Source organism: Bidens hawaiensis, unplaced genomic scaffold, assembly GCF_021521415.1.
Source record: "Bidens hawaiensis isolate Kalapana, Puna unplaced genomic scaffold, B.hawaiensis_p1.1 tig00004192_1, whole genome shotgun sequence".
Classification (NCBI taxonomy): Eukaryota; Viridiplantae; Streptophyta; class Magnoliopsida; order Asterales; family Asteraceae; genus Bidens; species Bidens hawaiensis.
The window spans coordinates 423,182-447,529 of record NW_027491249.1 but is presented as its reverse complement, the minus strand read 5'-3'; the positions used below and the strand labels follow the sequence as shown (position 1 = coordinate 447,529).

At 38.5% G+C, this 24,348-nt stretch overlaps 1 pseudogene across 1 annotated transcript; it reads right to left on the bottom strand.

Moving 5' to 3' along the window:
* Positions 1-461: 461 nt before the first annotated feature.
* Positions 462-22,511, bottom strand: LOC143625676 (putative sulfate transporter 3.4; annotated as a pseudogene). The gene is made up of 14 exons (XR_013152310.1): positions 22,292-22,511; positions 8,217-8,557; positions 6,335-6,383; positions 4,144-4,351; positions 3,189-3,384; positions 2,723-2,788; positions 2,525-2,638; positions 2,135-2,251; positions 1,926-2,052; positions 1,285-1,571; positions 1,018-1,208; positions 845-934; positions 672-747; positions 462-599 (listed from the first exon to the last, which is right to left on the bottom strand). The product of XR_013152310.1 is annotated as a putative sulfate transporter 3.4 (transcript).
* Positions 22,512-24,348: the final 1,837 nt, after the last annotated feature.

Here is a 24,348-nt window from a genome sequence, read left to right as displayed (position 1 = left end):
TAGTAGCAATAGAATGGCTTTAATGTAGTCTGATGATGAATGGACTGCTTCTTGACTAAAGAATGAGATTGAGTGTGAGTTGGCATACTGCAACTACCAAAATATGTGTGATTTTGGTAGAGACATGGTTCATTCATAATTGATACCTGTTTTCAGTTTGGCTCTTGTCTTGTGTGTTTATAAGTTTTTAAGTTTTACATTTTATTCATACTCGGTTTCTTGACATTTGTTTTCTCCATTTTTAATTGCTGTCATTTTCGTTACTGCAATTCGCAATTTCGCATTTACGTGACGAAATTATCACATCTGTTAAAGATAATAACAGTAAGATTATAAGATAATTGTTTTTATGGAGAATGTGAGTTTTGCATACGCTTAAGCATTAAGCACCGACTCACAAAGTTAACACCAAAGTTTACTTTCCCTTTCTACCCTTAATAACTAAAAACAAAATAAACCGTCTAAGCTTTCCATGCTGATGAGAAGTCTGTGACCGCTTCATCAACCGTCAAATACACACCTTCCGACCCAAATGACTCCAATATGTCGGACTGGTGTAGCTTTTCCATCACACTCCCCCCTGGATTTGCTAACACCAACTACATTTTCAATAATTGAATTGGTCAAAAGTCAAAACTCGTCCGTTTGTGTGTGTATATATAAAAGCTAACCTGAAGCGAGCGTTTCTCTAACAACTTTTTAAGCTCTTTCACCATTGCAAGACCACTTGTGTCGATTGCTGTCACGCTGCAAATTTTGCAAAAGAAATGTTAAATTATGCCGAAAAAAGCATTTATCGTACATTTATTACATAACCGACTTATGTATCCACAAGGACCACAACTTACCAGTCATGTCGATAATTACACATTTGATAGAAGGGCCATTATTAGCTGCTAACCACTCTTCCTCTTCTCTAATCCATCTCAATATCCTGAAAAACGAAACCTAAACTTTTAACAGCAAGGAATGCATTTCCAGCTTGTACCTCTTGCCTTAACGAGTTGTACAGCGTACCTTTCTTGTAGATAAGTAGCGTTCGCAAAGTAGATAGGGGCCTCAATACCGAGTATTATAAAATAAGGAACCCTTTTGGCTTCATTGTATCTACTCATATTTTGGTAAATTTGAGTTCCCATTATGTTTCCTACAAAACATGTGTTCGGTCTTGTGACATGTAACAAAATCTTGAAAACTGACACCCCAACCTATGACAAACAAAGCCGTACAACGTTAATACATCAAACGAAAAATGATAATAAAAGTTCATGTGTTAAGCGTTACCGCAATTAAAAGACCAACTGGGACTGAAATCATGAGAACACCAAAAAAAGACGATAAACATGCTATGAAATCAAGTTTATCGACTTTCCAAAGCCTAAGTGCACTTTGGTAATCGATTAATCCGATTACAGCAGTTATGATAATTGCAGCCAAGATAAGATTTGGTGTGTAGTAAAATAGAGGCATCAAAAGCATCAATGTTACAAGAACAGTTGATGCCATAACGATGTTTGACACCACGGTTTTAGCCCCAGCGTTCGCATTCACAGCCGATCGAGAAAACGAGCCTGCAAAAATTAATTTACATTTATAAAAAAAAAGTTCCAACTATCCACACACCATGACATGTTATACATGTTGTATAAATTTTCAAATATCATGCGGGGCGTATAAGATTATACTACATGTATGATATGTGAAAATTCTGATGTGGGCCAGTATACAAATAAAATAATGTTATATATGAGGTGTTTAATTAAAGGTGATCTGCAAAAGTTATTCGGCATGTACAACTTTACTGAATCTGACTGATGCAACAACGGTGTGTTGCGTCACAAGTTATATGGTACCAAAATAAATTAGAATAAGTTTTTAAGTGCATTAAAACTTTATTTATTAAAAATAAAACAAAACTTTGTTACCAGTAGTGACATAACAAGAGGAACAAGAACCAACCATGTTCATAAGGCCTATGGCTATCATTTCTTTGTTGCCATCAACTTGGTAATCATTTAAAGCAGCAAATGTTCTTCCTACTGCAATTCCTTCCTGTAAGTTAATATATTATACAATCATTGTTTTTATTTATTTTTAATTATTTTTTTTACATAAAAACATGTATGAAACTTACAGTTAGAGACAATATTCCAGTAATAATGCCAGTCTTGATAGCTACACCTAGAAACTGGCCATGAAAATATAGCATGTTTGATGATGGTGGATTCAAACCCTTGTCCAAATGGCCGATCTGTTGAATGCCAAAATTTTATAATATTGAAACAAAATTAAAAGTTAAGGGGTTAAATTGAAACTATGTGTCGTGGAGTAACAGTCATGCCACATCACCATGCACGGACGTATTTGACCAATCACATGTACACGCACTTCTATTTTTTTTATTTTATTTTATTCAGATAAAATTAAACCATTACACACAAAACAAAAAAAAAACAAAAATGCGTGACAGCTACTTTTCACTTTTTAGTTAAACCGCACACATAGTCTGATTAAAAAAACTTACAGTTGCAATGACATGAAGCTTTGATTTTAAAAGAGTGACTAAAACGGTTGAGATGACGACGGATGTCAAAGGAGCAGCTGCTGATACCCAGAAAAGCTTTGGTTTTTTCATGCCCTGCATTGGTTAGTTGTACCTTACACGCATTAGACATTTGTACCTTAATGGCTCATATTATTCATGTATGATAAATCTACTTACAATATGTCTTGTGGTGAGTAGAAAGGCCAGAAAACAAAAGCCCATCACATATGTCTGCCAAGACCACTTCACAAATAAAAAATAAACTTAGCAAACACAATCACACCTAGAAACGGACCAAATGCTTAGTGAACCATTCGTGAAGAGTTTGATGAGAAGTTCAATTACTTAATGAACGAACGAAAGTCAACTTATTTTTTTATATTTTTATTTTTTTTCTTTTTGCATTTAGTTAAACGAGCTAACATGAATAAAATAAAAGAACACCAACATGCAATGTTTGTTCAGTCCATTTGCATGCCTACAAGTGGTGATAAGTTTATTAACTAAACTATGAACCAAATTTTAAGTAGAAAATTGTAATAAGTATTTATGCATATCGCTCTCACAGTTTCTAATTAAAATTGGTTCTTGACGCGCCTACAAATATGTATATATACATGATTATTAAATCTATGTTGCATACCTCATTTTTGCTCTGAATAGCAGACGATAAAACCGGGATTATTTGCATTTTATTTGTAAAGTGAGTAATCCCAAGTAGCCCTTTTAGTTGTTGTAACGATACAATAACCGCTGCACCACCCATGAAACCGAGCAATGTAGCCTTCGATAAGAAATCGATCACGAACCCTAGTATGTAATACATAAGCTTTAGTTATCTATAGTTCACATCAAAATTTAAATTAATCTTTATAAATCGATCAACTTCAAGTAAATGGTCAGCATGGTACGCTGCAACACCTTTTTGGATACTCGCTTCACAAATAGTGAATCAAAATTTACTTAGTAATTTTTTTTCTACATGAATTTATTATATGCTATAAAAGTTACATTATATTGCATTTTCTTCTATTTCAGTATCATGATATTATAAATGATGGGTCCATAAGATATATTATGAATGGAATGTTTTACTGTTAGAATTATTTCCCACTACTAGTGAATCTTTAAATGGAAATAAAAGAGTAAAGTCAATAAATCACAATAATAAATATTTGTATATGTAAAACACTTTTTGTAAAAGGTGCCACTTTTGTTAGTTCTCAAAGGATATTCCCTTTTAAAGTTATGTGCCCATCACATAAAGTTTATTAATTTAAATCATGTTTTCATCACTAATGAAGTAGTCATTATTATTGCTATATTATCTGAAAAGAGTGATTTTTTACTATTGTTAGATAAAAAAATAAAATATTTTACTTTAATTTTTGAGTAAATGATATAATTTATTTGTTAACCTTTTGAAATTACTGAAACAAAAATATATATTGCTTTTTTTTGATATGCTATGATCAAAATGTGAGACTAAATTATGTTTGGTATAATTAACCTCCAAAGCAGCTTCTAATATGGTGATATATGATGATGTAAACTAAGTTGGTGTTTTACAAGTAACCAATGAGCTAAAAGAAAAGTACCTTAGAAATCCTAAAGATGCTTGAAATACACCCGCAAAGAAAGTTGCGGTGAAAGCCAACTTAAGGTAGAGATCCGGATATTTGGTATACGAGACTACTTCGTTTAACATTGTTCCCATAACTAATGAGGCTATTGACACTGGGCCCACGGCTAGATGCTTTGAACTCCCAAGCACTGAGTAGATAAGCGGTGGCACGAAACTCGAGTCTAAGCAAGTTTTAAAATGATAAGAATCAAATTAGTTTTACATTTAGACCAACAGATATTTGAAATGATACAAGTTTTATCTTTTACACATTTTAAATACCTGTTAAATTGAAAACCTGATGATAAGGGAATTTATAAACTATAATTATCCGTTATTGGAAGTAGAATTATTCATAAGGGGGTGGGGGTGGTTTAAAAACCATCACTTGCTTCCACCAATACAAATGTGCCACCTCACCCCACCACTTTCCATCACTAGTGATGGAATTTTGGTGGGGGTGATGCTGTGGTGTGATGGATTTTTTTTACATATTTTTTTACAACTTAAAAATTAAAAACAATAGTAAATTAAAAAAAATAAAAGTTACATTAAACAATATACTCCTCGTTAGAATTCGAAAATTCCAAACCTAAAGAACCTACAAGTTCAACTAGATCATATCTCAACCGATGATGAATATCTTCGTTCCGCAAGTCTAATTGCACGTTCTCAGGAACGGGAACTTGAGTAGGAGGATCCGGCACCCAATCTGGAGAAATTGCACGTTCGTCTTCTTTTATTAGCATATTGTGCACTATGATGCATGCATATAATATGCTAGAGATCATGGGTTTTTTCATTGCACGAACCGGTCGACTAAGTATGCACCATCTACCCTTTAAGACACCGAAAGCTCTCTCGACATCTTTTCTTGCCGATTCTTGCAACTTCTTGAACGCCTTTTCCTTGAACTCGACAGGAAACGAAAAGGCTTTCACAAAAAAGACCATGCCGGGTAGATACCATCGACAAGAAAGTAGCCACGTCTGTAATATCTCCCGTTGACAAAATACGGACAGAAGGGTGCGGTACCATCTGTCACGCTTTGAAACAACGGTGATGTGTATAGAACACTGATGTCGTTGTTTGAGGTAGGAACACCAAAATAAGAATGCCAAATCCATAAATCATTTGACGCAACCGCTTCAAGTACGATAGTCGGTCGTTTGATATCACCCCTAACATACGCCCCTCGAAACTCCCGTGGACAATTCCTCCATTAGATATGTGTACAGTCGATGCTACCGAGCATCCCTGGAAAATGCCATCTAGCCTCATGCGCGGCATAAAGACGTGTAATGTCGTGTCTTGTTGGTTTTCGTAGAAACTCTTTGCCATACAATTTAATAATTGCGTTACAAAAGAATTGCAGACATTCACATGAAGTTCAGACATTTGTAAGTATTCATCGAATTGATCGGGTGGGTTACCTGTCGCTAATTGACGAATAGCGGATGTGCATTTTTGAAGCGCCGTAAAACTTCGTTTGCCCCTCGCGTCGTAAGATTCTTGAAACCATTCTTCGCTTGCTTCGACGTCCGCTACAATCTTTAAAAATAAAGATTTCGGCAAACGAAACCGATCCCTGAACGTCTCGTCATTGTATTTCGGCTCCTCCACAAAATAGTCGTTCATTAGCACTTCGTGGGCATGTATACGATCACGATTCACCATTTTTTTCTTTGGACGGCTCGGGCCTTCAAGTTCGTTAATGGGAACCATTCAACAATGTCATTGTTCGAAGACGAAGAGCTATCGGTGTCTAGCGGAAACCAGTTGCTCGGAAAATCCATATTTTTTTGTTTTGAATTGAAGTGGTGAAGAAATAGGTTTTTGTAGTAGAAGATTGAGAGTGTTTTAAGTTGGATTGAAATGGTTGTTAATTTATAATGTTTAAATTTTTTATTTTTTAATTTTTTTTACACCCAACGGTCAGATTCTTGGTATTCACCACGTGATGGCCATCACAGCTGGACCCCCCCCCCCCATCACGCGTGATGGGAGGACCGGCGGCGGTGTTCGTGATGCCATCACTCATGATGGCCCTTCCATAACGGACCACCCGTCTCCCCTAATAATTTAAAATATTATTGTTGAAAATGATTTTGGGATGATAAAGATTATTTTGCATAACTAGAGAATAAAGATACGAAGACACTCACATAGCCCGATTATAGGAGGCAGGTTTGCAAGTTTTGCATAACTAATTCCCTGCAAATTAAAAAAAAAGATATATATTAAGTATATATTTATAAATTTATAAAACATAAATGAAATTATCTATGTTGTGGGGCCAATGTTCATTCGGTCAATGAACCTTATTTAAATTAATTAATGCATATGTTATATAAACATATGTCACTCAATATGTTAAATAAACATATCACTCAGGGCCGTCTCTTGGGAAGCTAAATAAGGTCATGGCTTTAGGCCTCCACTTTATAGGATCTCCATTTTAAATAGGAGCTATGTATTATGAGATTTTGAAACAGACATTTTTTAGAATTAGTAACTAATTGATATGCCACAAGCTGAAGAGGATTGCTTGATATCCATTATCACTGCATATCATTAAAATTCTATAATTTTTGTATACTCTCTAGTCTTATACACATAAAGAAAAGAAAAGAAAAATGCCTCAAAATTTTTATTAGTTTTAGACCTCTGAAAACGTTGAGCCACCCCTGATATCACTCAATAAATAATAAATACCATGAATCATGAATTCATGATGAATCCAATACCCATTAAAAAGAAATCCAATAACATATGATCTAACAAACCTATAATTTTATTTTGTAACGGCAGAACCATTACTTTATTTGTCGACAGTTATCACAAAATTTCTTTTATGTTAATTATAACCAATCAGAGAAATTTATATTTTCCCAAAAAATGATGACAAATTTTAGTATTTAAGGGTCAACGAGCTGACCCCGTAGACCCGGTTTTCGCCCATGTGTGTTATATGCATGATATATATTTATTAATTATTAGCATATATGTTGATTAGTAGAGCTAATTACTTGATTAATAATTAAACCGTGTTTTCTTTCCCATGAAAGACAGTGATAATTTTGCCAACAAACGTGTAGACATATCAAACAAGCATATATATATATATATATATATATATATATATATATATATATATATATATATATATATATATTATTTTGAACCCCAACTTTCATTAGAAAAAACGAGCATCAAGCTCACATGTATCTAAAAATACATTTTTCCATTCAAGGGAATGAGATTTTGTCCTATTAATTGATTCGGTTATTGTTATAATTGGTTCCATTAACTAATTTTTAAACAATCATATAAACTTTATAAAAGGTGTATAAAATATAAAATAACACGATTTAGTATCATTTTTAATTTCATTTATTTTTCATTATTTTTATACACCATCAAAAGTTTTATTTTTATTTTTTAAATTAAGCATTAAATTTGTAAATGTATACAATATAAGATCAACATAATATTGTCCTATAATCAGATATGAAAGGGACAAATGTGAATGAATAATAATAAAATAATGACTACTTAAATGTTAATAAACTCTGCATGAATTAAATTCGTTTGACGTGTTTTCTTCAATGTTCATTTCATTTCCAAAGATGCCTATGCATTTTATTTATAAAATAATAGATTATCATTTATAAAAAGATCTCTTTTTTAATTAAGAAAAAGGCCAAGACATTGACAAACTATTAATAAAAACAAACTTTTTTTAGCACCTTTATGAAGCAAACTATTAATAAAAACAAACTTTGTTAGCACCTTATGAAGAAACCAACACCAAGTTACATGGGGATATATGTAATACACAATTCGGTTACAGAAAAACCGAATATTCTGTTTCATAAAAATCGAATATTCGATTTCATAAAACGAAAAGAAAAAAAACATATTTATAGCTAGCACTGAAAAACACAATTTCGATCACTCTCTCACACACACTGAACATGCAAATGTGTGTAACAAAGAGTGATCAAAATCGTAACTATTACATTTTTTTTAAATAAGTGTGTATACCTGAGGGATTGCTAAACTAGCAATGGTGAGACCCGAAACAACGTCGGATCGCAGAAGCTTGAAACTATACTTAGGCACCCAATCAAATATCGGAAAGAAGAATTGAAGTGCGAGTATCAACTTCTTGAAGCGTGTTTGGTCCTTAAAGCCATGTAGTGGATCATCAGGTAAAAAGACCTCAGACAATCGATGTTGTAGTTTGCGTAAAGTGCTCTTTTGAGGCGGCAAACAAACGTCATGCACCGCCAACGACGTCATTGTTTCGCCAGAGACCGTGTGTTGTTGAGTTGCATGAACCGAACTAGAATAATGATCAACTCGGTTCGAATTTCTGCCCAAGTGTATATGTGATGGTTGGTAGTAAGTTGTGAGATGAGGGTGGTTTGGGGTTTAAATAGGGGTGTAATGTATGCCTATGGGGGTAAAAATGGAAATATTTTGAGTGGTGCAGGGGTAGTTTGGGAGATTGAAACTATGGCCATACTGTGCAAAATGGAGTGCACACTTGTCCGAATTGCACCCCCCGAAATTATTTTAAAAAATTAAATTCAAGAAAATTAAAATCATGTTTTGATTGTACAACTACAATGTATAATAAGAGAATTTATTGTTGTGTATTTATTTTGCTAGCGTAATAGATAAGGCTTTATAAGTTCAATAACATAAATGGTGTTATTAAACATACGTGTTGAAGCTTGGAAGATATAGTAGATATCAGCCCAATTCGTTATAGTATAACATGTAGGGCGTGCACTGAAGAAACACTAAGTGACCCCGGACAGATTACGGATAATATAAGGGTTAAATAGATGTTTCCCACGAGGGGTTAGGTCCGGCAAAGATGGTTCTTCTGATGACCTGCAAAACAGACACCGTGAGCTCGTCACTGAGAAGGGGGGGGTACCTCCTTGTGACCACCCTCCGGCTTGAGAATCAGACTAGATTGCTCTTGAATATAAGTGTATGTTAAGAGATTGCTAGAGAAGATAAGATAATATAAGATGTGATAAGATAATCATACCATTCCAAGGTGTTGGAGTATTTATAGCCGAAGGTAGGTTTCCAAGAAGGTACAGCCGGCTGAATAGTATTCCTGTTCTGCCAACTGTGGGCTACGCACATGCCATGCTGGTGGTTGGTGGTAGGCAGCGGCTGATAGTGACCAGGCCGGCTGTGTACTATTCCTTTTCCACCAACTGCAGGCTATGCACGTACTACGACAGGTTGGTGAGTAGGCAGCGGCTGATAGTGACATTAAGTAATAGAGCATGCTGCTCGTTGTACTGTTGTCAGTGAGCTGTCGCAGCTTTGGTCAGATCTTTTGTCCATACCTCGTCAGGTACAGTACAAAACATCCTCCAGTAGCGTACGGACTGGCTCATTTGGGCGGGAGTTTTCCCGGCTTTGGGCGGGAGTATTCCCGACTTGCTCACTCCTTCTTCAGGTGACATTACTGAATTATTTAAGAGTTAAGTGCCTTGTGCGTGTAGCCTTGCTGCGCGGGTAGCCTTCCCTGATGGCTAGTATCCGTTGCTGCGGGAACAGGCGGAGTACGTCGACCATTGGGAGGCTTTTCCTGCGGGAATAGCTTGCGTACTGCGCGTAAGGACGTCACGTCTCTGAGCATGGTGGGTCCTGCGGATCCAGTTGGTTTCTAAACAGACGTCTCTTCAAGGTGAGTTGCGAGTTTAGCCTTTGCGCGGACGTCCCTGTTGAAGGTGAGTCTTGCGGGTTCAACTGCGCAGACGTCCCTCTTTGAGGTGAGTCTTGCGGGTCCAACTGGGCTCTGCTGGGACCTACCTCTTCAAGTCCCCCCAGTCCAATGTTCTTCTCATGAATTGTTAATAAGTGAGGTGAACTTTTGGACTTAAGCAAAGGGTTTTGAAAAGGGTTTAGTTTTAAGGTTTTCCATGGGGATTCTTCCCGCGGAAGTCCTAATGTCACGTGCAGAAATTCCCGACTTTTCTGCTTGATCTTTGGTTATGATGCGGGTAGGTCTGTAACCTCCTCGCAAGTCAGGAGCGTTGAGTTCCACTTGTGTAGATTCTCCATGAGGTTTTTGGTAGTTTTGAACATAGTGATCAATTATGTTTAAACAACCAATTCCATCTTGGAGCTTCAAACAATCTAGTTCTCGACGTTCCCGCTATGCGGGGATGTTATTCTCGTTTCCGCAAGCACGGCCTAGAAGATCCTTCTTGGTTTCAATTTCCTGCGGAGTGCTAAGTATGTGAGGGCCCGCATTCGTCTTATAGTTACTTTACTTCCAAGGTATTCCTGGCTTCAATTCCCTGCGGGTGCTAAGTATGTGAAGGGTTTTGCCTTGACACTGTACCCGCACCCGTCTTATAGTTACTTGGTTGCCGAGGTATTCTTGGCTTCAATTCCCTGCAGGTGCTAAGTATGTGAAGGGTTTTGCCTTAATACTGTACTCGCACCTGTCTTATAGTTACTTGGTTGCCAAGGTAAGGGGTATAGTCCCGCTTACTTTTGAATCTTTTTGAAATTCGAAAAGTTGGTGAAAGGATAAGAACAGTCCAAACTGTTGAAGGGACGGTTGCGTAGTTACCCGGCCATTCTTCTGACAGTTTCAGGACGTGGATGAAGTTATGGCGACGTGACAGTATATGGTCGTTCCAGACGCTTTTTCAGGCGCGTGGGCGCGAGTTTTCGGGTGCGTGGCCGCGAAGTTTATGGCGCACGTCCTGTCAACAGCTGTTGCCAGCTTGCTTTTTCCACGTGTCATAGTTTCATTGCACCTGCGTTTTCCTCTCTCTTCCGCATTAAATTCATCGCATTCATTGCGATGAGTATGTAAAGGGAGGAGAGGTTGCATCTCAACTCACAGTTTCACCTCTCTTCTTCTTCTAAACGATTTCCGGCGAATACTCTAACTTTTCTGTCGAGCATTCTCCTGAAATCGTTCCTTTACATTCAAAACATGTCTTCCGTTCATGATCTTGAGGCTACCGCCGAGGAGTCTGACGTGTATGCCGAGAATCCGTCGTCTACTTCTGATAAGGACGATAAGAGTACTGCTGGTGAGTGCCAGTGTGCTCTTACCGTCGACCTGTACCAGTACATTGTTAGGAAGTTCATGCTCGAGCCTTTCGAGCCTGAGTTTCCTAAGCCTCATCAGACGGTGTACGATGCCCCCAAGGGCAAGATAGGGGTGTATGCCGCATTCTTCGTTTATGGGAATCTCAGGTTCCCATTGACGAAGTTTGTGTACCGTGTTTTGGAGAGACACGGTGTACATCTGACGGAGGTACACCCAACACCCAATGGCGATCGCCAATATTCGCCATTTTGAATGGGTGTGCCTCATTCTGGGCGTGGAGCCCCATGTCGACCGCCTGATGACCTTCTATTCCTGGAGGTGCATCCAGGGGTGGTATACCTTGGTCACTCGGATCAAGGGTTTGAAGATCTGCGCTACCGAGCGCAGTCTTCGGTATTGGAAGCGGGAGTTCTTTTACATCTCCGCTCGCGTCGTCCCCATAGCGATGACGTTCAAGAACGGGAGAGCTCTCCCGAACTTCACGCCTCCAACTACCAGGAGGCGGAATGGTTCTCCAATATTTCCCGGGTCCAGTCTCCGGTTTACCGCTTTGCGGAGTCCGGGATGGTGATGCTCGGTATGAGCCGGGTGTGGAAGGATGCTGGGGCGGAGGCGCCACAGGTTCCCATCGTCCTTGAATACGGTTTGAACTCTATCCCTTACGGTATGCTTCATCTTCTTTGCTGATTTAAAGTTTTCTTCTAACTGTTTTTCTTTTGTTTTCAGAGAGAAACGACCTACAATCGCTCCTGCATCCGCGGGAAGCTGGTGGTCCCGCTCGGATGGGTACCCGTGCTCTTGATGAGAACGAGTTGCCCATCTTGGAGCAAACGGCGGATCGGTTTGTGGAGGTCTACCCGCCGGGCCACCCGATCATGAGCGCCACGCGGCCAGGTAAGGAGTTATTTAACCCTCGCCCTGTCAATGCTCAAACCTCTGCTTGAATTCCTCTAATTTTGTCATCTTCTGATGAGGAATCCGCAGATGGTCCTTTCTTCACGCGGAAGAAGAAGGCTGCTGGCGGGAAGGGTAAGGCGAAGGTTGCCTCCACTGCCGATCAGGGGAATCGGTCAGAGTCAGAGACCGAGAGTGAAGAGGTGGCGGGGAACCCTGGTGGTGATGAGACCACTGTTCTGGAGGTTGAGACAGCTGTCACCTCCGGGCAGCCTAGTACGACGGTGACCGGCGTGAAGAGGCCGGCTCTATCGGGTTCGTCCCCGCCTATTCGCACCTTCAAGCTCAAGAGGACTCGTAAGTGTAATTTTCATTTACTTTTAACTGCATATCCTTCCGCCATTATATTTAACTATCTTGTCTTCATGCAGGCGTGGATGCAACTGCATTCCAAAGTGATGCGGGGAGGAGCACCTCTGGACCCATGACGGTAGGTTTGGTCAACGTACCCGAGGCGACGACCCAGGCGGCCGCGCCTGTTTCGAGTGTTGGTTCCGTTGCTCATCCTGTTGAGGCAACTGTTCCAACTGTAACGTCATCTCCGCCGGCTGTCAGTGCCATATTCACGGCGTCCTTCACTGAGCCGGCGGTGAGTTTTTCTGTGGGTTCTTCCGCAGCGGCGGCCACGGTTGTGAGTTCACATCCAGTGAGTTCACCACCGATGGTCTCTACCGCAGCGGCTTCGACCGTGCCTCCGGCGCCGGCGACTACCTCGCCCCCGGCCGGTTCAGCAGGTATGTTTGGGGCTTCTAGCCAATCTCTGCATCCTTCCCATCTGCCTGACCTCTTGGATGGATATCCGTTAGGTTCAGGTGATGGGTTTGGTGGCTATCGGCCTGTTGTCGACCCTACCGGTGCGTAGGGTTATTTTGGTTTTTTTTTTTATCATCTTTTCCTAACTGTTTTTTGTTTTTACAGTGTCGGATTCCAATGAAGTGTATGTTCCACATTGGAACATCCGCCGAGGAACAACCCTTCGGACGGCTGTGGACTGCGTCGAGTGGGCGCGCCACGCCGCTCCGAGTGGGGCGCTGGGGGAAGCTATGTCGAGCTACCAGGAGGGTAGGCTGACAAACGAGCTTCGAATTCTCCTTGCCCGGATGCAGCCGCGCGTCGAGCTGCTTTGTCGTGAAAACGACAAGTTAAAGGCGGCTCGTATCCAAGAAGTAGCTCAGGCGCGGGCTATTCGGGAGGAGAACAGGAGACTCTCCGCCGTTGCTGCGGAGAAGGAGAAGGCCTTCAAGGCCCTTGAGGTTGAAGTTCAGGCCCGTCTCGAGGCCCGTTCCAAAGCTACCCAAGCTGTTAACGAACAGCTTCGGTTGGCTAAGGAAACTGCGCGGAACGCAACCGAGAGGGCCACCAAGGCTGAAGCCGTTGCTGAACCTCTGCGCGCCGAAAATGAGGAGCTTAAAGCCAAACTAGAGGCTTCAGCAGGCTCATGATGCTTTGGCTATGGAAGACGCCAAGAAGCTTCAAGAGATCTTGGATCAGAGGGGTATGCTTGACCATACTGAGCGTAAGCTGAAGGGCGTTGAAGAGGCTGCTGCTAAGGAAGTGTTGCTTGCCAACCTTAACAAAAATGAAGCCGAACGCGCCCGCAACCAAGCTCAAGCTGCCCTCCAAGAAGCTCTGATTACCAAGGAATGGCTTCTACGAGAAGCGTTGTCGCAGGTATGCATAGCTTCATAATGTCTTTACGCTTTTCTTGATAGAAAAGGTTTTGACACTTGTATTTTTGTTTTGTAGGTTGTGCATCGGGTCTTCACGGACACATCTTACGACGATGCTATGAGCGCAGCCCTCAACGTTTCTCATGAGGATGGGGAAAAGGCTGGCTTCTTGCTTGGTCTGGGGTTTGTTGAGAAGGGCATCCCGCCTTCCAACTTCCCTCTATATGATGTAGATACTGAAGCTGCGTATGACCAAGCAGTGAACCAGTATGCTGCCTTCCCGCATCCGGTGGTGGAGAAGGTGAACGAAGTTGCTGCTGCTGATGATGGGCTAGCCATTCTCAAGACCTTCCTTGAACCGCCACAGCCAACTGATGGTGCGGGTACAAGTGGGTTTGGAGGGAGTGGTCCTGAAGCTTGAACCTTTAGATCCTTTCCCACTGTTAGGATAGGTTTATGTTTTTGTATAGATTTACACTCTTGTAGGCGGGTAGATACCCGGCCGTTCTTGTAATACTTGAATTTTTATGGAATGTATAAATCTTTGTGCGGGTAGGACCGCCACTTTCACTGGATGACTTGCTTTATAGACGTTATGACTTGCTCATGCATATTATAGCTTAATTTGGCACTTGTTTTGCCGCATAAACCATATATGATTCGCTCGTGCATACTTTAACTTAGCAAATTTCCAAGTGTTTTGAACAAGTTGACCGTTCGACGCGCGGTTGTCAATAGGTTAGTGTTCAGTTTCCTCTTATCATGATTGTGCGGGTAGGACCGTCACTTTCATTTAGTGGGATGACCGATCTTCATTTATAACTGACCTGCGTGAAGGTTTGCCGTTTTTTGTGTTTATGCGGGTTTTGCCGCCGTCCACACGCAACGACTTTTCACACTTATTTATGCGGTGAATACCGGCATATCAGTGTTTTGAATAAGTTAACCGTTTGACGCGCGATTGTCGATAGGTTAGTTTGGTTTCCTCTATCATGATTTGTGCGGTTAGGACCGGCACTTTCATTTAGTGGGATGACCCAACTTTACCTATAACTGACCTGCGTGAAGGTTGTCATCTGTTGTTTGTGTTTACGCGGGTTTTGCCGCCGTCCACACGCAACGATTTCTTCACACTTATTTATGCGGTGAAAACCGGCATATCAGTGTTTTGAATGACTTAACCGTTCGACGCGCGGTTGTCAATAGGTTAGTTCGGTTTCCTCTATCATGATTTGGGCGGGTAGGACCGGCACTTTCATTTAGTGGGATGACCGATCTTCACCTATAACTGACCTGCGTGAAGGTTTGCCGTTTTTTGTGTTTATGCGGGTTTTGCCGCCTTCCACACGCAACGACTTACTTCCCCACTTATGTATGCGGTGAAGACCGGCATATCAGTGTGGAAAGTTCATAAGTATAAATGTAAGATTATCGGCGTCAATGTGATAAGGAGAATCATTTCCATTAGAAGTGGCTCTGGGCCTTTTCTTTTACAAGTTTGGAATTGATCTACATGCAGACTGTGTAATTGAGCTCCCTTCCATGTTGTTTGGATGAGAGTGCCATCGAGCCGATATGCACTTGGTTCGGAATCTCGTTGTTTACGCAGTATGTAGTCTCCAACATTGAAGCTGCAGTTTCGTGTTTTTCCCAACTGGGGTTCTACACGCGTTGGCCTGCTCAACATCCTTTACGCCACGAGGTGTGCGAGTTCTCCATCTCTGACGAATGTCTCGATGATGTCCTTCAAGTCTATGCATTCGTCGGTGGTGTGGCCTTTTGTCCTGTGGAAGTCACAGAATTTGCTCTGATCAGCGTTGTGACGCTCTCGGATTATTGGAGCCTTTGGCCATGGGAGCCTCTCGGTGTCAAATATTTCGGTGACGCTTTTGGTGAGTGGCGTCCATCTGGAGTTCCGGTTTGACGGCCGCATGTTATCCTTTCCGCCTAAATCAGGGTATGAGCCGGATGAGGTGTCAAAGTTTACCCTTGACTGCCAAATACCTAGCTTCCTCTTTTTGTTTAGTCGGGCGGTAAGGACGTTGTTTTCTCTTGTTTTCTGGGTGTAGAGGTTTGTGCTTTGGGGAAGATCTCTACCCAGTTGCTTTTCCGTTTCCGCGAAGCGCTTGGCCGCCGTCATGATGGCATCCCATGTGGATGGCATGCCGTCTTTACCCGTTAAGGTGCGGATGAGCTCTGGATCTTTCGCGCTCTGGATGAAAGCAGCGCGAACAAGATCTTCGCTAATAGCTCCCAGACTCAGCTTCTTTGAGTTGAAGCGAGTGATGAAGTCTAGCAAAGATTCATCTTCCTCTCGGATGCAGTTGAGGATCGTCCATTGCTCTTCAGTGTACTTTCTTTGTTGACTGAAGTGTTGGCTGAACTTCTGTTGGAAGTCTGCCCAATCGTAGATGTGTTGGACCGGTAGACGGTCAAACCACGCTCTGGCTGCTCCAACCAGCGTCATTTGGAACATATAACACCACGTGGGCTCCGTCCAGTTGCTGACGGTTGCCCCCGCTATGAATCTGTTCAAATGATTGTCTGGGTCAGATATACCATCATAAGTGCCGATATTGGACATCTGTTTGGCACTTCTTGGGGCGATTGCTTCCGCAATGTCCCTTGCAAACTAGGAGGTTCCCGCATTTGCAGCGGTTGGTCTGAAGGTTTTAGAGAAGTCACGTGGGTTTCCACCCGCGTTTTTTGGTTTGAAGGTTTCTCCAAAATTCCTTCTCGATTGGAAGTCCGTTTCCTTACGCTTCCCTTTCGCTCTATGGCGAGGGTTTACGTCGGTGTCGGATTCCTCCGAATCATCGTCCAAGTACTCGCACTCATTGCTCATGTTGAGCTGTCGTCGAGTGCTTCCGAATTCGTCAGCCTGTTGGAGTGAACGTAAGCGTTCATCCAACTCAGCTTGGAATTCCTTCTGACGTGCTTCGGCCCACGCTTTGACTTGATCGAGTGTTTGGCGGGGGAGCTTCGTCTGTTGTCTCTCCAACTGGGCATCGGTGAATCCCAGTGAAAGATTGTTTACTGCACTTGCCCCGGCTCGGGTAACCGGGGTAGTGTTCGTAAAATTTACTGCACTTGCCCTGGCTTGGGTAACCGGGGTAGTGTTCGTAAAATTTGTGTACTCGCCGGTATTCCCCCCAGTAGCTGGGGTTTTAGTTACCGGGGTTTCTTGGTTACTTGCTGGCCCTGGGACCGGAGTAACGTTAACCATCTTTCTAGATGTTTTGAAAAAACTGAAAAGTAGTTCTAGCTTTTATGCACGGATGGCGCCAATGAAGAAATACTAAGTGACCCCGGACAGATTACGGATAATCTGGGGTTTAAATAGATGTTTCCCACGAGGGGTTAGGTCCGGCAAAGATGGTTCTTCTGATGACCTGCAAAACAGACACCGTGAGCTCGTTACTGAGAAGGGGGGTACCTCCTTGTGACCACCCTACGGCGTGAGAATCAGACTAGATTGCTCTTGAATATAAGTGTATGTTAAGAGATTGCTAGAGAAGATAAGATAATATAAGATGTGATAAGATAATCATACCATTCCAAGGTGTTGGAGTATTTGTAGCCGAAGGTAGGTTTCCAAGAAGGTACAGCCGGCTGAATAGTATTCATGTTCTGCCAACTGTGGGCTACGCACATGCCATGCTGGTGGTTGGTGGGTAGGCAGCGGCTGATAGTGACCAGGCCGGCTGTGTACTATTCCTTTTCCACCAACTGCAGGCTATGCACGTGCTACGACAGGTTGGTGAGTAGGCAGCGGCTGATAGTGACATTAAGTAATAGAGCATGCTGCTCGTTGTACTGTTGTCAGTGAGCTGTCGCAGCTTTGGTCAGATCTTTTGTCCATACCTCGTCAGGTACAGTACAACAGATCCTCCAGTAGCGTACGGAATGGCTCATTTAGGCGGGAGTTTTCCCGGATTTGGGCGGGAGTATTCCCGGCTTGCTCACTCCTTCTTCAGGTGACATTACTGAATTATTTAAGAGTTAAGTGTCTTGTGCGTGTAGCCTTGCTGCGCGGGTAGCCTTCCCTGATGGCTAGTATCCGTTGCTGCGGGAACAGGCGGAGTACGTCGACCATTGGGAGGCTTTTCCTGCGGGAACAGCTTGCGTACTGCGCGTAAGGACGTCACGTCTCTGAGCATGGTGGGTCATGCGGATCCAGTTGGTTTCTGCGCAGACGTCTCTTCAAGGTGAGTTGCGAGTTTAGCCTTTGCGCAGACGTCCCTGTTGAAGGTGAGTCTTGCGGGTTCAACTGCGCAGACGTCCCTCTTTGAGGTGAGTCTTGCGGGTCCAACTGGGCTCTGCTGGGACCTACCTCTTCATGCACACACACACACATATATATATATATATATTAGCAAACTGAAAATAAAGCTAAAAACTAAAGTATATGTACAAGAGTAGTGATACAAAACTTTGACAAACGTTTATAATAAATTTTTATGCCTCATTTTTAGTCAAATAGAATCGGAGCTCTAACAGATCCATTTTTTATTTAAAAGCTAAGATTTAGGGGTTCTTATAAATCTAATTAATTGAAATTCCATCCAATAAAACATCTACGCTAATTATTATAAATCAATTTAAAAAATTAGAATGCTAATATAAGTTATTTATTATTCTTACTAAATACTTAATTCAATTAATTCAATTTTAAGAGAAATTTAATCAAATTGTTAAAATCAAGGCTTTAACTACATCATACCTAACCATCAACATAGTTCTTTGTAATTAATCAATTTCCATATCTATGTATGCAAAAGTAAAACTACTGACGATAATTACACAAACTTCCAAAGAGAAAAATAAGGTTTGTTAGATTATTAAAATCAAGTTCAAAGAATACAATTATGATTTAATGAATTAAAAACTGAAATAAATAAAGTCCTTTATAATTAACTAGTTTGAGACCCGTGTATTACAAAGGTAATTGATAAAAATTTTAAACTCTATCCATTAAGTAAAATTCAGTCAACAAAATGATCATATATTATTAATACAATTACAATTATGTTAAAGTTGTAAAAATTACGTAACTAAACACAAATATGTTACAAATAAGTAAAAACCTTCATTGTACGCTAATTTGTTGTTGTATTGGTCGGTGTACATTATTTATCAAAAATCAAAATCTTTAGTCCATGTGTTCTTGTAACTCTTGATAAGGTAATATAGAAGTTTGCTTGTAACTCTTGATGTAGCCACGTATAGTTGTCTGTGTGACAAATAAGGCTCGTTCAAGTGTATACCAACCCTAAATAATGATAAATATATCCATGAAACTAACAAAAAAATTATACATTCACATAAAATGTCATACATTTTAAAAAATTAATATAATGTCATCTGAGATCATCTTTTCATGTTTATCCAAAAAACATAATTATCCCAAAAATCAGATTACCTGAACTTTGTTGAAATAATCATTTTTAGAATCTTTAGATTATGAAATTGATTGATTATGATAAATTTGTTGTCATTAATATTCTATGTATGACAAAATTTTAATTTATTTTATATTTTATAATTAAAAGTTGTATAATCAAGCAACATATAAAATCGAAAATCAAAATATAACAAAATGATTTGTTTCGTTTAATATGAATGTAATTAATAGGAAAATAACAAAGACATACTAATCTTAACGTCATTGTTGAAATAAAAGTGATTATTATGAGTATGCGAATATTAAAGCTTAAAGTCGCATAAAGTGAAGGCAGTGATTATTATTTATAATAGTTCAAAGTATTGAATAAGAAATGTTTAAATTTTGAACACTAATCCCGTGCTATTAGTTAGATCATGGAAAGTTGTTGAAATACTTAATTAATCGATATATATATAAATTTTAACAAGTTATAGAGAAAAGAAGAAGAAGAAGAAGAGATTTTGGATTTTATGAAAGCATGCTAGATAACTTTTAACATAATTAACTATTTTTTACAATTAGTATGAAAATAGAATATCCTTGAAATGTAATGAGGTACATGATTAAGTTACAAAGAATAAGAAAAATAAAAATAAAAATAATAAATATTTCTATTAAGTTGCATTATAATTAAGGTGTGAATCATAATAAATTTTTATAACAGATTTTAATAATAAATGTTATAACTGTAATTTTTTAAAAATTTTGTGTATAGCTTTATTATGTTGACCATAAACCATAATAAACACTTTAATTATATATTAACCAACTGAAAACACTAATATAACCTCAATTCGTTGTATTTGTATAAAAATAAAATTAATAAGTTAATATAATATTAAAATTATGTAAAAACCTAACGTAAACGATATTCTATGAATCTAGGTTTCAATATCCTAAATTAATTTTGGAAAGCGAAATAGTGGGACGGGATTGAAATATATTTTTTGATTTAAAATTTTGAATTTGAATGCTTTTAATTAAGTAATTTGTCTTATGAGGCATGTTATATTAAGTTAAATATATTTAAATGTATTAAAAAGGTATAAATCAAGTCATAAAATATATGTTTTTGTAACATTCGTACTTCAGGGTTTGACAGTTTTGAAGCATTTTGGTCTGAGCAATAGAAGAAAATATTGAAAACTAAATATTGATCTTCTTCTAACTAAAACCTTTTATATTACATAAAAAGTCAAATAAATAAATTACATCTAGTTCATATAGTAAATCGTTATATATAAGGATTGTAATTATAATATTCAACTTTAATGAATTAATTAAAGCTAAACACCAAGGATTTATGTAATAGGTGTTTTCCATGTCTGCAATATTTATATAAAATGTTTAGAGAAAATTAAGAAAATAGAAATTTTCCTGAGTTAAATGCATATGAGAAAATTTTAAATCTAAATCTGAAACTAACCTTATATAAAATATTATGCACTGTTGCTCGAATCCTAGTTTAAAAACAATTTATAGTTTATTACCATACAAATCCAAATTCTTCGACAATGATGCGCCTTTATTTCTTTAATTTGCAATTATCCGTGACTTAAAAATTTTATTCTTGCAGGCCTACAACTTCAATTTTAAAATTTCCTTATTTTCTTATTTGATCAGTAATGTTAATGAATGAATTAATTAGAATTTAACTTTAATAAAAATAAACTTGAACTCATGTATTAAAATGCCTTTAAGATAAAGGACCATTATTAAAATATGTTGAAAAAAAGATAAGAAGGATTATTAGATTGACAAGTAACAAAATTAAGTAGTTTTTTATTAGAATAGATAGATAGATTCTTTTGGATGAGCTCATTTGTATAAGAAGCCGGGTTTTTTTAGTTTACGGGTTGTTGCATTTTGAATAAATTAACAGAATTTTAATATACAAAATGAGAGAGAATGTTTTTTAAGAGCAAAATAGTAAATGTTAACATTTTTGGTGGGAAGGTTTCGAGGCTGTCAACTCGGTTGGCTTTACAAAGAAGAAATATGCAAATCTCTACTGAAATGTTAACATTTTTGGTTGGAAGGTTTTGTTTGGAAATGTTAAGACAATTTTTATTTTTTTTGAAAAGCAACTTGAAATAACACCTCTCCAGGTTAGAAAAGCCGGTTTGTAATTTTCAATTACAAAAAGAATTGCATAAATAGAGTTTCTAAGCCACTATACTCAGTTCAAATGAAACTTACAATTACAAAAAGAAACCCATATAAAAGAAACTGAAACAATAGAATCAAAAATATGATCTCTATAATCTTCAATGGAGCCAAAAATAGAGGTGCACGAACCGGTTTAAAACTCAAAACCGGTTTGGGTTAAAACCGGTTCGGTTTGGTCAACAAAAGTCAAAACTGGTTTATGATCCGTTTCTTACCATGGTACGATGGGTTTCAGTTCGGCATTTGCCCAGTTTTGGCCGGTTTAGGTCCGGTTAACTAGTTTGGAACCGGTTTTGGTGGAGAAAATTACAAACTGGTTCCAAACCTACGGTTTTAATTGTTTCTAAACCGGTTTCTACATAATCAGTTTCAAACCGGTTCGGTTTCGGTTCAGTTTTCGGGTCGTTCCGGTTAACTGGTTTATTTGCCCACCTCTAGCCAAAAATATCCTCGTTTCGAGTTTTCCAAATGAACCACCAAGAAGTAATGACAATCGCCTCGACCACATCTTTTTTCTTTATCAACCATCTAGCGAAATCTAACCAATCAACCAAACTTTCCGGACCTGTATTGAAAGAAAATACCACATCCAACCACCTATCAATCGTGTCCCAATCCTCCCAGCTTGAGGACAACCTCCAAACACACAATCCAAAGTCTCCACTGAATTCAAGCAAACCAGACATAGGATAGAAGGAATGTCTATACCTTTGAGACCGACATGTTGTCTAGTAGGGATATGATTCAAAAGCAAATGCCAAACCAGAATATTTACCTTTTTTAGACACAAACTTGTTCCATCTCGCCCGATGCAAAGCTTTGGGGAGCTCCATTCGATCAAGGTACAAATGGACACCTTTAATCGAAAACGGGTCAACGGAGTCCCAGTCCCACTCCCATTTATCCTTGACACCTGAAAGTAGTACAGATGAAAGAACTGAATCGAGATCAAATTTTGGGCTGACTCTACACCCTCTCTCAAATCGCGTCTCCATTCCCAAGTCTAGATCGAATTAACCAATCTTTCATTTAACAAGCAGTCTTTTTTAATCTCTAAGTTGTACAATATAGGAAAACGGGCCTGAACGCTAGAATCTCCAATCCACACATCCTTCCAGAAAAAAGTATTCTCACCTTTCCCCACCTTTTTTCTAATGACCGAAGAGGTAAGATCTGATCATCATCAAAGCTATGAACCAACTTAGAAATTCAAGGCCAATTACCATTCCCACTAATACTTCGAGAAGTACCGCCTTGGTTAACATTCTCACCATAAATAGACTTAATAGCCTTCACCCACAATGAGTTAAGACTATTTACAAATCTCCATCTCCATTTATATAACATTGATCACATTTTTACTTCTTGCCGCTCGCAATGGTGCCACCGGTGATGCTATTGGTATGTTGGGGCAAGATATAACATTATTTTCGATCATCAAAAGATGGTGGCAAGATGCATCATTCAGAAAATCAAAGCTTTGGGTTATTCCACTAATAAAAAAAATCAGGCTAAAAAGATCTCTATTGAGGAGTCGTGTTGAAACTCTTTTAACTTGTAATTTTTTTAGTCTGGTGCTTTCTCCTGATGCTATGATCTCGTTTGTTCTCTAGCGTCTCGTTAGTTTTGTTTTTGGTTTAATGAAATTCCGTCTTTCAGAAAAAAACAAAGTAAAGTATATTAGTTTACTCATAACATCAATTAATAGAAGCTTTCATTCTTTCAGTGCCTTAAAAGAGTTAAGTAAAGCTTTAACCGTGTATGTGACTGTGTGGTACTAAATAACATAAAGACAAAAGCTTGCATCGATTTGACAAGTTATTAATTCACCGATTGTTGAAGTTGTCTGAAGCTTAAATCAGAGAGCTGACTTCTGCTCATGTATTATTGCTATATATATTCAAAATAATATCAATAATAAAAGTAAATCATTCTAACATATTAGCTTTTATAGTTTATTGATTTTTTTACACACTAAAGTACTCTATGTGTTAACTTTAAATAAAAAAAAAGTGATTTTTTTGTTTAAAACAACTTGGAACCCGTACATTCAATTTGTTATAAACAAAGAACAACAGGACGTGTAAGAAAAACAACAGGATGTTAGTATGTCACGGTTCCAAGTTCACAATTTTGTTTAAATTTAACAGGTAGAGAATTTAACACAGAACAATTGCTAAAGAATTTGTTTGAAGGAAAAAATAGAAAGTATGCTCGTATTTTATAGAATTTATCATTATATTAATACCTTAAAAACAAGATACTTTTTATTTTGTAAAAATAAATATCACAACCCAAATTTCTTATATTAAATTCTTTGACTTTATCTAAAATACAAGTACATGCAATTTATTTTGAAGAGATTATATTTGTATTTAAAACTGTTGGAATTGATAAAACATATTCCAAGTCATCAAAGAGGTCTTCATCATTCACATCAACAAAATTGTCTATATAACTTTCAAATAATCAAAAGCTTCTAGGCTAAATGGCTAATAGCATTAAGATGATTAATAAGATCTACTTCCTCTTAAATGATGGTAAGTTTCATAGTGCACAAAAATCACGTAGCTGGATAGTTAGGGGCTATTTGAGATTCCTTATTTTCATCTTCTTATAACTTATAAGAAGAAGTCATAAGTTACAAATATGTAACTTATCAATATTTCTTCTTACATAATAAAAAAAACCCAAACACTTTTTTTAACTTATCATAAGCCATAAGCTATAAGGAGGTAGAAATAAGGAATCCCAAACATCCCCCATAGTTGATTGAGATAATAAATATTTTGGGTAATGTTTATGGTTATCATTCATTGTAATCAATTAATT